This window comes from Entelurus aequoreus, linkage group LG05 (assembly GCF_033978785.1).
Source record: "Entelurus aequoreus isolate RoL-2023_Sb linkage group LG05, RoL_Eaeq_v1.1, whole genome shotgun sequence".
Classification (NCBI taxonomy): Eukaryota; Metazoa; Chordata; class Actinopteri; order Syngnathiformes; family Syngnathidae; genus Entelurus; species Entelurus aequoreus.
Genome location: NC_084735.1, coordinates 34,223,511 through 34,234,276, shown reverse-complemented (window position 1 = coordinate 34,234,276; position 10,766 = coordinate 34,223,511). Strand labels below are relative to the sequence as shown.

General features: G+C 40.0%; 1 long non-coding RNA gene across 1 annotated transcript; it reads right to left on the bottom strand.

Annotated features, from left to right (window-relative positions):
* Positions 1-9,144: 9,144 nt before the first annotated feature.
* LOC133649718 (uncharacterized) lies at positions 9,145-10,766 on the bottom strand. Its single transcript, XR_009826124.1, has 3 exons — positions 10,667-10,766; positions 9,375-9,433; positions 9,145-9,193 (listed from the first exon to the last, which is right to left on the bottom strand). It is a non-coding gene; the product is annotated as an uncharacterized LOC133649718 (long non-coding RNA).

The following is a 10,766-nucleotide window of genomic DNA, read 5'->3' as shown; positions in this document are numbered from 1 at the left end:
AGAAACAAAAACCTTTGTATGGCCTGTTTTTGTTTGTTTGGGATTTTTAGGCTTTGTTCTGAAAATGTATAGTATTACTACCGAATCTGTGCCTTTCAAATCTCTCAAAATACCCTTTAATTTGTCTTAGTCTAAATCTTATAATACATATACTTAACTACAGTAATGAAAATGTGTATTGGCCCATCTTTGGCCATTTTGATTCATTTTTGTACAAGGCTCCTAAGTGGAAAATGACTCCTTTGAGTAACAGGAGTAAGTGTTTGCATAAAATATAGCCACATCCAAATATGTTGACATAACAGTTGTACACATTTTTTTTAATAACTTCAAAAAATTATTTACGTAACAGCTCTGTGGTGAGATTTTAAACCCCAAGTCATAGTTGAGATATTCAAAATAGAGAAAGAAAATTAACTTACTTTTGGCCTGCAGAGGATATGAATGAAGTAACTTCCCGCAGACCATGTGACTTGTAGAATATTTAGAATAGTAATTAAACTTCAAGTGCAGTTGTGAAAAGGGGTAACAAATATAGAAACTACAAAACATTTCTGAACGATTTAAATGATTTTTTGCAGTGGTGTGCCGTCAGGGCCAGCAAGACCTTCACTGCTGGCCTAACATAACCAAAAATCATGATCATAATTAAAGATACAATTATTTTTTTATTTACTTTCCCTAAATATCTCAAATGATTTATATTATCTTTATGTTATATTATGCTCCTTCCAATGCTGTTGTTTTTAGGTTAGAGTTTTTAGCCAGTCAGGATTCAGCTGGCTTATGTTGCCTTGCTGTACCAAATCTGCCAGGCGCTGTCACGCCAAATTTCTTCCCTCTACAAAAACCTTCCCTCCCCCATTTACTTCCGGGGCTGCGTCCAATAAAATCACAAAGTTGCCGGGGGTCCTTAACCTGCACGCGACTGTCCTGTTTCGCACTTGTACAAAAAAAAAACAATAATCGATTTCTTCAGATTCCAGCAGCTGTCAAAGACGAAGTATCCTTCCAGCGACGGGCAGTCAAAGCCGAAGTGCTATCGATCGCTGTCAATGACGTAAGAGGAAACATGACCACGGAAGTAAATGGGGGAGGGAAGGTTTTTGTAGGGGGAAGAAATTTGGCGTGACACAGCCTTCTAAATGGCCTCACGTTGAACGTGACATTTACGCGTCCTGTGATTGGATACTCATCGGGACCGTTAGCGGATGAATTTGAGAGACAGTTGTGATAGCCAATCAGATCACAAGTTGTTGACAGTAGATTTTCTGGTACAACTAAAAGTTGTAAACGCTTGTTCTTAATGTGTGTCAAGGGACAAGCGGTAAAAAATGGATGGATGGATGCTTGTCATTTAATGAACATTGTTACATGTGTATTTGTCGCCATCATGTGGTCAGGGCAGTTAATATATCTTTGAGAAGTGTGTACTTTGAATCAAACTTTGTTGACCGGAAGTTGCGTAAGCCAAACGGATACATTTACGGTATACCGGTATGTTTTACTTGTTGATGCATTTTAATAGATTTTTAAATGCGCCAGAAAATAACCCGTTTTGTATAAATGTGTTCCTGTATAGCAGACCTGGGCATTGTACGGCCCGCGGGCCGCATCCGGCCCTTTGCGCATCCCTGTCCGGCCCGCGTGAGGCCAATCATAAATTACAAAATAAATTTCAAAAAGTATCTATGTCGAGTGTGCAATACAACGGTGCTGCTTTTGTTTTGAAAAGCGTTATTTGTATTACTTCCGTGTGGACGTATGCGCGTGTGCGATTGTGAGTGAATTGAACGGCGCAATTACAAATTACAAAATAAAGTTTAAAAAACATCTATGTCGTGCGCGCAATACAACTGTGCTGCTTTTATTTTGAAATGTGTTATTTATGCCGTATGTCCGGGGGGAACCTGTGAGTGAAGGTGCATAGAGACAAGTGATGAGACGCTAAAAAAAGAAAAGTTGATGAGGAATGGCGTGTTTCCAACAAGAGATGGACTGCCAAGTATTTCTTTACATAAATTAAAGGTAAAGCCGTGTGCTTAATGTGTGGTACACAGGTTGCTGTGTTTAAATATCATTTTAATCGCCACTACACGAAGAAACACGAGGGAAAATACCGGGATGTGTCTGAATAAGCGCGCGCAAGGGAGGCTGATGCGTTGATGGTAAAACTGCAAACCCAACAAGGACTTTGTGCCATATTTCACACCCCCAGAGATGCAGCCGTCAGGACAAGTTTCGTCATTTCTCACAAAAGCGCCAGAAAAAGTAAGGCGTTTTCTGACGGAGAGTTTATTAAGGAGTGCTTATTGGACTTTGTTGCGCTGATAATGCCCGGAGACATGGACTGTTTTTCGCTAACTTTGGATGAGAGCTCTGATGCAGTCAATTAAAGGCCTACTGAAATGAATTTTTTTTATTTAAACGGGGATAGCAGATCTATTCTATGTGTCATACTTGATCATTTCGCGATATTGCCATATTTTTGCTGAAAGGATTTAGTATAGAACAACGACGATAAAGATTGCAACTTTTGGTATCTGATAAAAAAAAGGCTTGCCCCTACCGGAAGTAGCGTGACGTAGTCAGTTGAACATATACGCAAAGTTCCCTATTGTTTACAATGATGGCCGCATGAAGTGAGAGAGATTCGGACCGAGAAAGCGACAATTTCCCCATTAATTTGAGCGAGGATGAAAGATTTGTGGATGAGTAAAGTGCAAGTGAAGGACTAGTGGGGAGTTGAAGCTATTCAGATAGGGAAGATGCTGTGAGAGCCGGGGGTGACCTGATATTCAGCTGGGAATGACTACAACAGTAAATAAACACAAGACATATATATACTCTATTAGCCACAACACAACCAGGCTTATATTTAATATGCCACAAATTAATCCTGCATAAAAACACCTGCGTGTTTGTTATGCTAGCTCCTAGCTCCTCTGCTAGCTCCTAGCTCCATAGAACACGCCAATACAATTCAAACACCTGATCAACACACACAATCACTCAGCCCAAAAGACCGTTTACCTAACCCAAGGTTCATAAAGCTTATATATTTTTAAAAAGTTACGTACGTGACGCGCACATACGGTCAAGTTATCGAATGTTTAGCAGCCAAGGCTGCATACTCACGGTACCTGATATTCAGCTAGGAATGACTACAACAGTAAATAAACACAAGACATATATTTACTCTATTAGCCACAACACAACCAGGCTTATATTTAATATGCCACAAATTAATCCTGCATAATAACACCTGCGTGTTTGTTATGCTAGCTCCTAGCTCCTCTGCTAGCTCCTAGCTCCATAGAACACGCCAATACAATTCAAACACTTGATCAACACACACAATCACTCAGCCCAAAAGACCGTTCACCTAACCCAAGTTTCATAAAGCTTATATATTTTTAAAAAGTTACGTACGTGACGCGCACTTACGGTACGGTACGTGTTATGCTAGCTCCTAGCTCCTCTGCTAGCTCCTAGCTCCATAGAACACGCCAATACAATTCAAACACATGATCAACACACACAATCACTCAGCCCAAAAGACCGTTCACCTAACCCAAGGTTCATAAAGCTTATATATTTTAAAAAAGTTACGTACATACGCAAAAAAAAGCCAAAGCTGCATACTCACAGTAGCACGTCTGCGTCTTTGTCATCCAAATCAAAGTAATCCTGGTAAGTGTCTGTGTTGTCCCAGTTCTCTACAGGCGTCTGTGTATCCAAATCAAAAGTCCTCCTGGTTAGAGTCTCTGTTATCCGAGTTCTTCCATCTTGACTGCATCTTTCGGGAATGTAAACAAAGAAGCGCCGGCTGTGTACTGTTGTGGCTGACTACGTTCGAAAAATACGTCCATTTCGCACCGACAACTTTCTTCTTTGCTTGCTCGGCTTCCTTCTCCATAATGCAATGAACATGATTGAAACAGATTCACGAACACAGATGTCCAGAATACTGTGGAATTATGAAATGAAAACAGAGCTTTTTCGTATCGGCTTCAATGTGGAAGGCATACCCGTGTTCGTCGGGCTACGTCACACGCATACGTCATCCGCAGAGGCGTTTCGAACCGGAAGTTTAGCGGCAAATTTAAAATGTCACTTTATAAGTTAACCCGGCCGTATTGGCATGTGTTATAATGTTAAGATTTCATCATTGATATATAAACTATCAGACTGCGTGGTCGGTAGTAGTGGGTTTCAGTAGGCCTTTAAAGAGACAACCACAGGTAATGACTTGTTCACAGAGGTAAATGCGTGTTGGGACAAGCTGGCAGGTGTGACAATCCAATCCACTTTATTTATATAGCACATTTAAACAACAAAATGTTTCCAAAGTGCTGCACAACAATATTACAAACAATATTCAAATATTATCCTTAGCTCCACCAATGACTGAATAAAAAGAAAAAACAATTACATATAAAACCAATATAAAAAACAATATAGAATAGATATGATTAAAAACTATTTTTAACAACAGATGGTTGTCCAAATCTGATGGGGAAAAATGTTGGATAATGCAGGATAAAGTGACCTTAAAAAGCAGTCTGCTTTTGTATAAAGTTAAGTTAGGTTAAATGAAATTATTATTATTATTATTAATTATTATCATCATTATTATTTATCTTATGGTATATCAAAAATAATATTGAGCAAAATTTAATTGAAATATTGTCGTGTGGTCCTCCAGCAGTGCTCGGGTTGCTTATGCGGCCCCCGGTGAAAATTAATTGCCCACCCCTGCTGTATAGTATTCTCCAGCAATGGTCATGTGGTGACATCAATTATGGTATTTTGAGAGGTAATCATTGAAGTCGGACATCATTGAAGGCCTAGGTCAGGGGTCGGGAACCTTTTTGGCCGAGAGAGCCATGAAAGCCAAATATTTTAAAATGTATTTCCGTGAGAGCCATATAATATTTTTTAACACTGAATACAACTAAATTTTAGGTTTGGTTGTTATCATCAGTCATCAACAATTGAGAACCGAGAAATGGATATTGAAAAAGTGTAGTAGGTCTGACTTGGTAGGATATGTACAGCAAGTAGTGGACATAGAGAGAGAGAGAGAGAGAGAGAGAGAGAGAGAGAGAGAGAGAGAGAGAGAGAGAGAGAGAGAGAGAGAGAGAGAGAGAGAGAGAGAGAGAGAGAGAGAGAGAGAGAGAGAGAGAGAGAGAGAGAGAGAGAGATCAGAAGGCATAAGAAAAAGTATCTACATTTGATTATTTACATTTGATTATTAACAATCCGGAGAGGGTGTTAGTTTAGGGTTGAAGTTGCCTGGAGGTGGGAAACGCACGGCCCGCCACTGTTTTATAGTCATGTCAAATTTTAAGAAGCAATCACAGACAACAAATGCTACTTTCCAGTGTAAATTTATCATTAAAATTGTATTAAATATGTTATCAGAAAAAAAATATTTTAAAGTTAATTGTATCGTGCGAATATACATACATACAATTCTAAGCGACTCAAATGGGTGAGGGCCGACATCCGGGCAACTGAGCTACATACGGGTTCTTCGAGCCATAGCAACCAGACTGGCGTTGAAAACAAACCGTTGCCATTACTCTTTAACCTGTCGACCTACGCTGGTTAAACCCGTCATTCTGCCTCCAAAATGCCGAAAAACTGTGTTGTTTTTGGTTGTGCTAACCACAACTGGAAACAGGGAAAACAAAGGTTGTATTTTGTTCTGCCAAAGCGTGATAAAAGCCCACAGAGACGAGACAAATGGCTCGCAGACGAAGTCGGGGCCGGTGGCAACAAGAGCCGCCTCACGCTGTCTATGTCGGTGGCGGTCGAGTTCCGCGACTACTTGGGGGACTTCATCGAACACTACGCCCAGTTGGGTCCCAGCAACCCGGGCATGGTGCAGGATGAGCCGCGGCGGGCCCTGAAAAGCGAGTTCCTAGTGCGGGAGAATCGGAAGTACTACATGGACCTTAAAGAGAACCAGCGGGGACGGTTCTTGAGGATCAGGTGTTGTGCCTGAAAACGCACCCCTGCCATAGAATGCACCCCCTGACGCGGGAGCGCGCTTACGTCACTCACTTACGTCACTCGTCTCGGAAAGTATATCTAAACTCGGCTGTAATCACCGAAGTGGCTGAAATCGCCTCTTTTAAATCGCCTCTCGGCTGTAATCACCGAAGTGGCTGAAATCGCCTCTTTTAAATCGCCTCTTTCGGCATAAAAAAAGTACATAAAGTGAAATAATCCAAGTTTTTTTTACTTTTGGATGGATTAAAAATTGTGAGCCTTTAATGATTTCGCCGTCATTCAAGTGGCTGAAATCGCCTCTTTCGGCATAAAAAAGTACATAGAGTGAAATAATCCACGTATTCTTTACTTGTGGATGGATTAAAAATTGTGAGCCTTTAATGATTTCGCCGTCATTAGATCAAAAGTACATAAAGTGAAATAATCCAAGTTTTCTTTACTTTTGGATGGATTAAAAATTGTGAGCCTTTAATGATTTCACCGTCATTCAAGTGGCTGAAATCGCCTCTTTCGGCATAAAAAAGTACATAAAGTGAAATAATCCACGTATTCTTTACTTGTGGATGGATTAAAAATTGTGAGCCTTTAATGATTTCGCCGTCATTCAAGTGGCTGAAATCGCCTCTTTCGGCATAAAAAAGTACATAGAGTGAAATAATCCACGTATTCTTTACTTGTGGATGGATTAAAAATTGTGAGCCTTTAATGATTTCGCCGTCATTAGATCAAAAGTACATAGAGTGAAATAATCCAAGTTTTCTTTACTTTTGGATGGATTAAAAATTGTGAGCCTTTAATGATTTCACCGTCATTCAAGTGGCTGAAATCGCCTCTTTCGGCATAAAAAAGTACATAAAGTGAAATAATCCACGTATTCTTTACTTGTGGATGGATTAAAAATTGTGAGCCTTTAATGATTTCGCCGTCATTAGATCAGATAAGGCTAAAACAATAACCGATTAATATTGGAATATTTGCTGTCCCGAAAATGTAGTATTAATTGTCTACCTTGACATCTTACTGTAAAGAATATATACACCAAAGTAAACCTCACTATGTACTTTTTTAGAGACATCAAGGAGAACGAATGTTTGCTGCTTCATTCGACATGTTGTCGTGATCCAATACTCGTATTTTAAAAAATATGACATTTTCTTTAAATTTAAGAAGCTCATGGGTGGATGGATGAATAAATAAATGAATGCAACTGATATCTACGATTGATTTGGTTTTAAGAAGTTTCAAATTGAACATTCACAAATAACGTTAAGTACCCGAAGTACCAGAGGTGGAGTTATGATGGGGGTGCATTTTCCACAGCTGCCGTAAAATGCACCCCCTATCTATCTCTGGCTAGGAAGGTCATAGAGACTTGGCACTCACCCTGGTGACTCATCATAGCCCCCTCAGTGTACAGTGAAAACCATGTGAAAATTGGACCACCAGAAGTGGAGTTACGGTGGGGTGCATTTTCAGGCAGGACGTTCAGGCCTGCTGCCTGAGAATGCACCCCCTATCTATCTCTGGCTAGGAAGGTCATAGAGACTTGGTACTCACCCTGGTGACTCATCATTACCCCCTCAGTGTACAGTGAAAACCATGTGAAAATTGGACCACCAGAAGTGGAGTTAGGGTGGGGGTGCATTTTCAGGCAGGACGTTCAGGCCTGCTGCCTGAGAATGCACCCCCTATCTATCTCTGGTTAGGAAGGTCATAGAGACTTGGCACTCACCCTGGTGACTCATCATAGCCCCCTCAGTGCACAGTGAAAACCATGTGATGATCGGACTACCAGAAGTGGAGTTAGGGTGGGAGTGCATTTTCAGGCAGGACGTTCAGGCCTGCTGCCTGAGAATGCACCCCCTATCTATCTCTGGCTAGGAAGGTCATAGAGACTTGGCACTCACCCTGGTGACTCATCATAGCCCCCTCAGTGTACAGTGAAAACCATGTGATGATCGGACTACCAGAAGTGGAGTTATGATGGGGGTGCATTTTCCACAGCTGCCGTAAAATGCACCCCCTATCTATCTATCTCTGGCTAGGAAGGTCATAGAGACTTGGCACTCACCCTGGTGACTCATCATAGCCCCCTCAGTGCACAGTGAAAACCATGTGAAAATTGGACTACCAGAAGTGGAGTTAGGGTGGGGGTGCATTTTCAGGCAGGACGTTCAGGCCTGCTGCCTGAGAATGCACCCCCTATCTATCTCTGGCTAGGAAGGTCATAGAGACTTGGCACTCACCCTGGTGACTCATCATAGCCCCCTCAGTGTACAGTGAAAACCATGTGATGATTGGACTACCAGAAGTGGAGTTATGATGGGGGTGCATTTTCCACAGCTGCCGTAAAATGCACCCCCTATCTATCTATCTCTGGCTAGGAAGGTCATAGAGACTTGGCACTCACCCTGGTGACTCATCATAGCCCCTTCAGTGCACAGTGAAAACCATGTGAAAATTGGACTACCAGAAGTGGAGTTAGGGTGGGGGTGCATTTTCAGGCAGGACGTTCAGGCCTGCTGCCTGAAAATGCACCCCCTATCTATCTCTGGCTAGGAAGGTCATAGAGACTTGGCACTCACCCTGGTGACTCATTATAGCCCCCTCAGTGCACAGTGAAAACCATGTGATGATCGGACAACCAGAAGTGGAGTTAGGGTGGGGGTGCATTTTCCACAGCTGCCGTAAAATGCACCCCCTATCTATCTCTGGCTAGGAAGGTCATAGAGACTTGGCACTCACCCTGGTGACTCATCATAGCCCCCTCAGTGTACAGTGAAAACCATGTGAAAATTGGACCACCAGAAGTGGAGTTAGGATGGGGGTGCATTTTCAGGCAGGACGTTCAGGCCAGTTGCCTGAGAATGCACCCCCTATGTTTTTCTTGGTGTGTACAGTGTCCCCAGTCTTCAGGTCAGAGGAGAAGAAATATAATTTCTTATCAAACAAGGTATAATGCAATTTCTTTTAATGCAAACAAATAACAAAATCCACACATAGTTAAATAATTTATATATACAATATTCAAAGTCAAACGTCAAATAAAGTAAACCCAAAGACAATCAAAATAGAACACTTTTGAATATGCAGGGCACAGGTAATCCCCATCCACATCTGGCCTCAGGACACACTCGTGGTGAAACCACCTGTCACAGATGTCACAGCAGATCTAAGGTGAGAGAGGATGGACGTGAGGAGGCAGATAAGTTGGGCCATTAAATGTACTGTATATAAATTCCGGATTTAAATAATTAATCATTATCACTGTTACAGCTCTATATACTACAATAATTATGTTATCTACGCCCTGCTATTTCACAGCCTGACTGTATTGCACAGTGAAAACATACCCATTGAGGGTTATCGCTCTCCTCCATCCCACAGCTGTGACAGACATTGCTGAGATCATCTGTTCCAAAAAAGAGTATGTATCAATATTAACTCTCAAATTTCTTCAAATATCTTGCTGAAATTAACATAAACTCCAGTAATATGTAATTGTATTAGGCTGTCCTGATTATTTGATTTAATCTGTGCCATCAATATTTTTTATGGTTTAAAAATGTTAGTGGCAAACCTCATTTGAAATACGTCATCATTTACCGAGAAATATTTACATGTTAGAATCTGTTTTTAAATGTGTTAAAGTAAAGCAAGATGTTAAGCAGTCAACCAATTTTCAAATGCTTAAAATCAAGACTGTCTTGTATTACCTAGAGCCGGGGTCCCCAAACTACGGCCCGCGGGCCGGATCCGGCCCCCAAGCATCCAAAATCCGGCCCACAGGAAGTCCCAAGTTAAACAAAAAGTTTTTAGTTTTTATTTTTTTATTTTATTTTTTAAAAATCTTTCCTTTCTAATCCATTTCCTACCGCTTGTTACTCTTGATGTCTCCTAGCCGCTCAGGCAAATCATATTGTCTAAAAATGAATTTTCCCATCGATAACGTGACAATGTTAAATGTTGATGAACATCAATGTTAACATCAATGACAAAACAGATTATAAAGACAATGAATATATATATATATATATATATATATATATATATATATATATATATATATATATATATATATATATATATATATATATATATATATATATATATATATATATATATATATATATATATATATATATATATATACATATACTGTGTATATATATATATATATATACAGTATATATACATATATATATATATATATATATATACAGTATATATATATATATACTATATATATACAGTATATATACATATATATATATGTATATATATGTATGCTCCCGGCCTAATTTTTTTAACCCAATGTGGCCCCCGAGTCAAAAAGTTTGGGGACCCCTGACATAGAGGGTTAAAAGAAAGTGAGACAGTAGGACCCAGAGGACCCCTTTCACACATGCACTATTAATGTTACTTAAATAATTCCAGAATATCCAGCATTTATAAATTGATACAATATAGTGTCTTGTACCAAGGTTATGGGCCATTTCAGGTTTGAACTAAGCATTTGGATACAGTGCTGTACATTCCTCTATAATGATTTACCCCCTCCCCTGTCATTTCAACTGAAGGACCTGTGTTTAAAACAGCTCAAACATGAAGTAATTAATATTGATCTGCTAAAAATAAAATTCACCTGTTTCTTGAAGGAGGACAGTGGCAATATCCAGTCTCAAATTGTTCACAGCCGTAAGATGCGTCTCGATGTTAATTGGCTGCCCTTTCAATATTTTCTC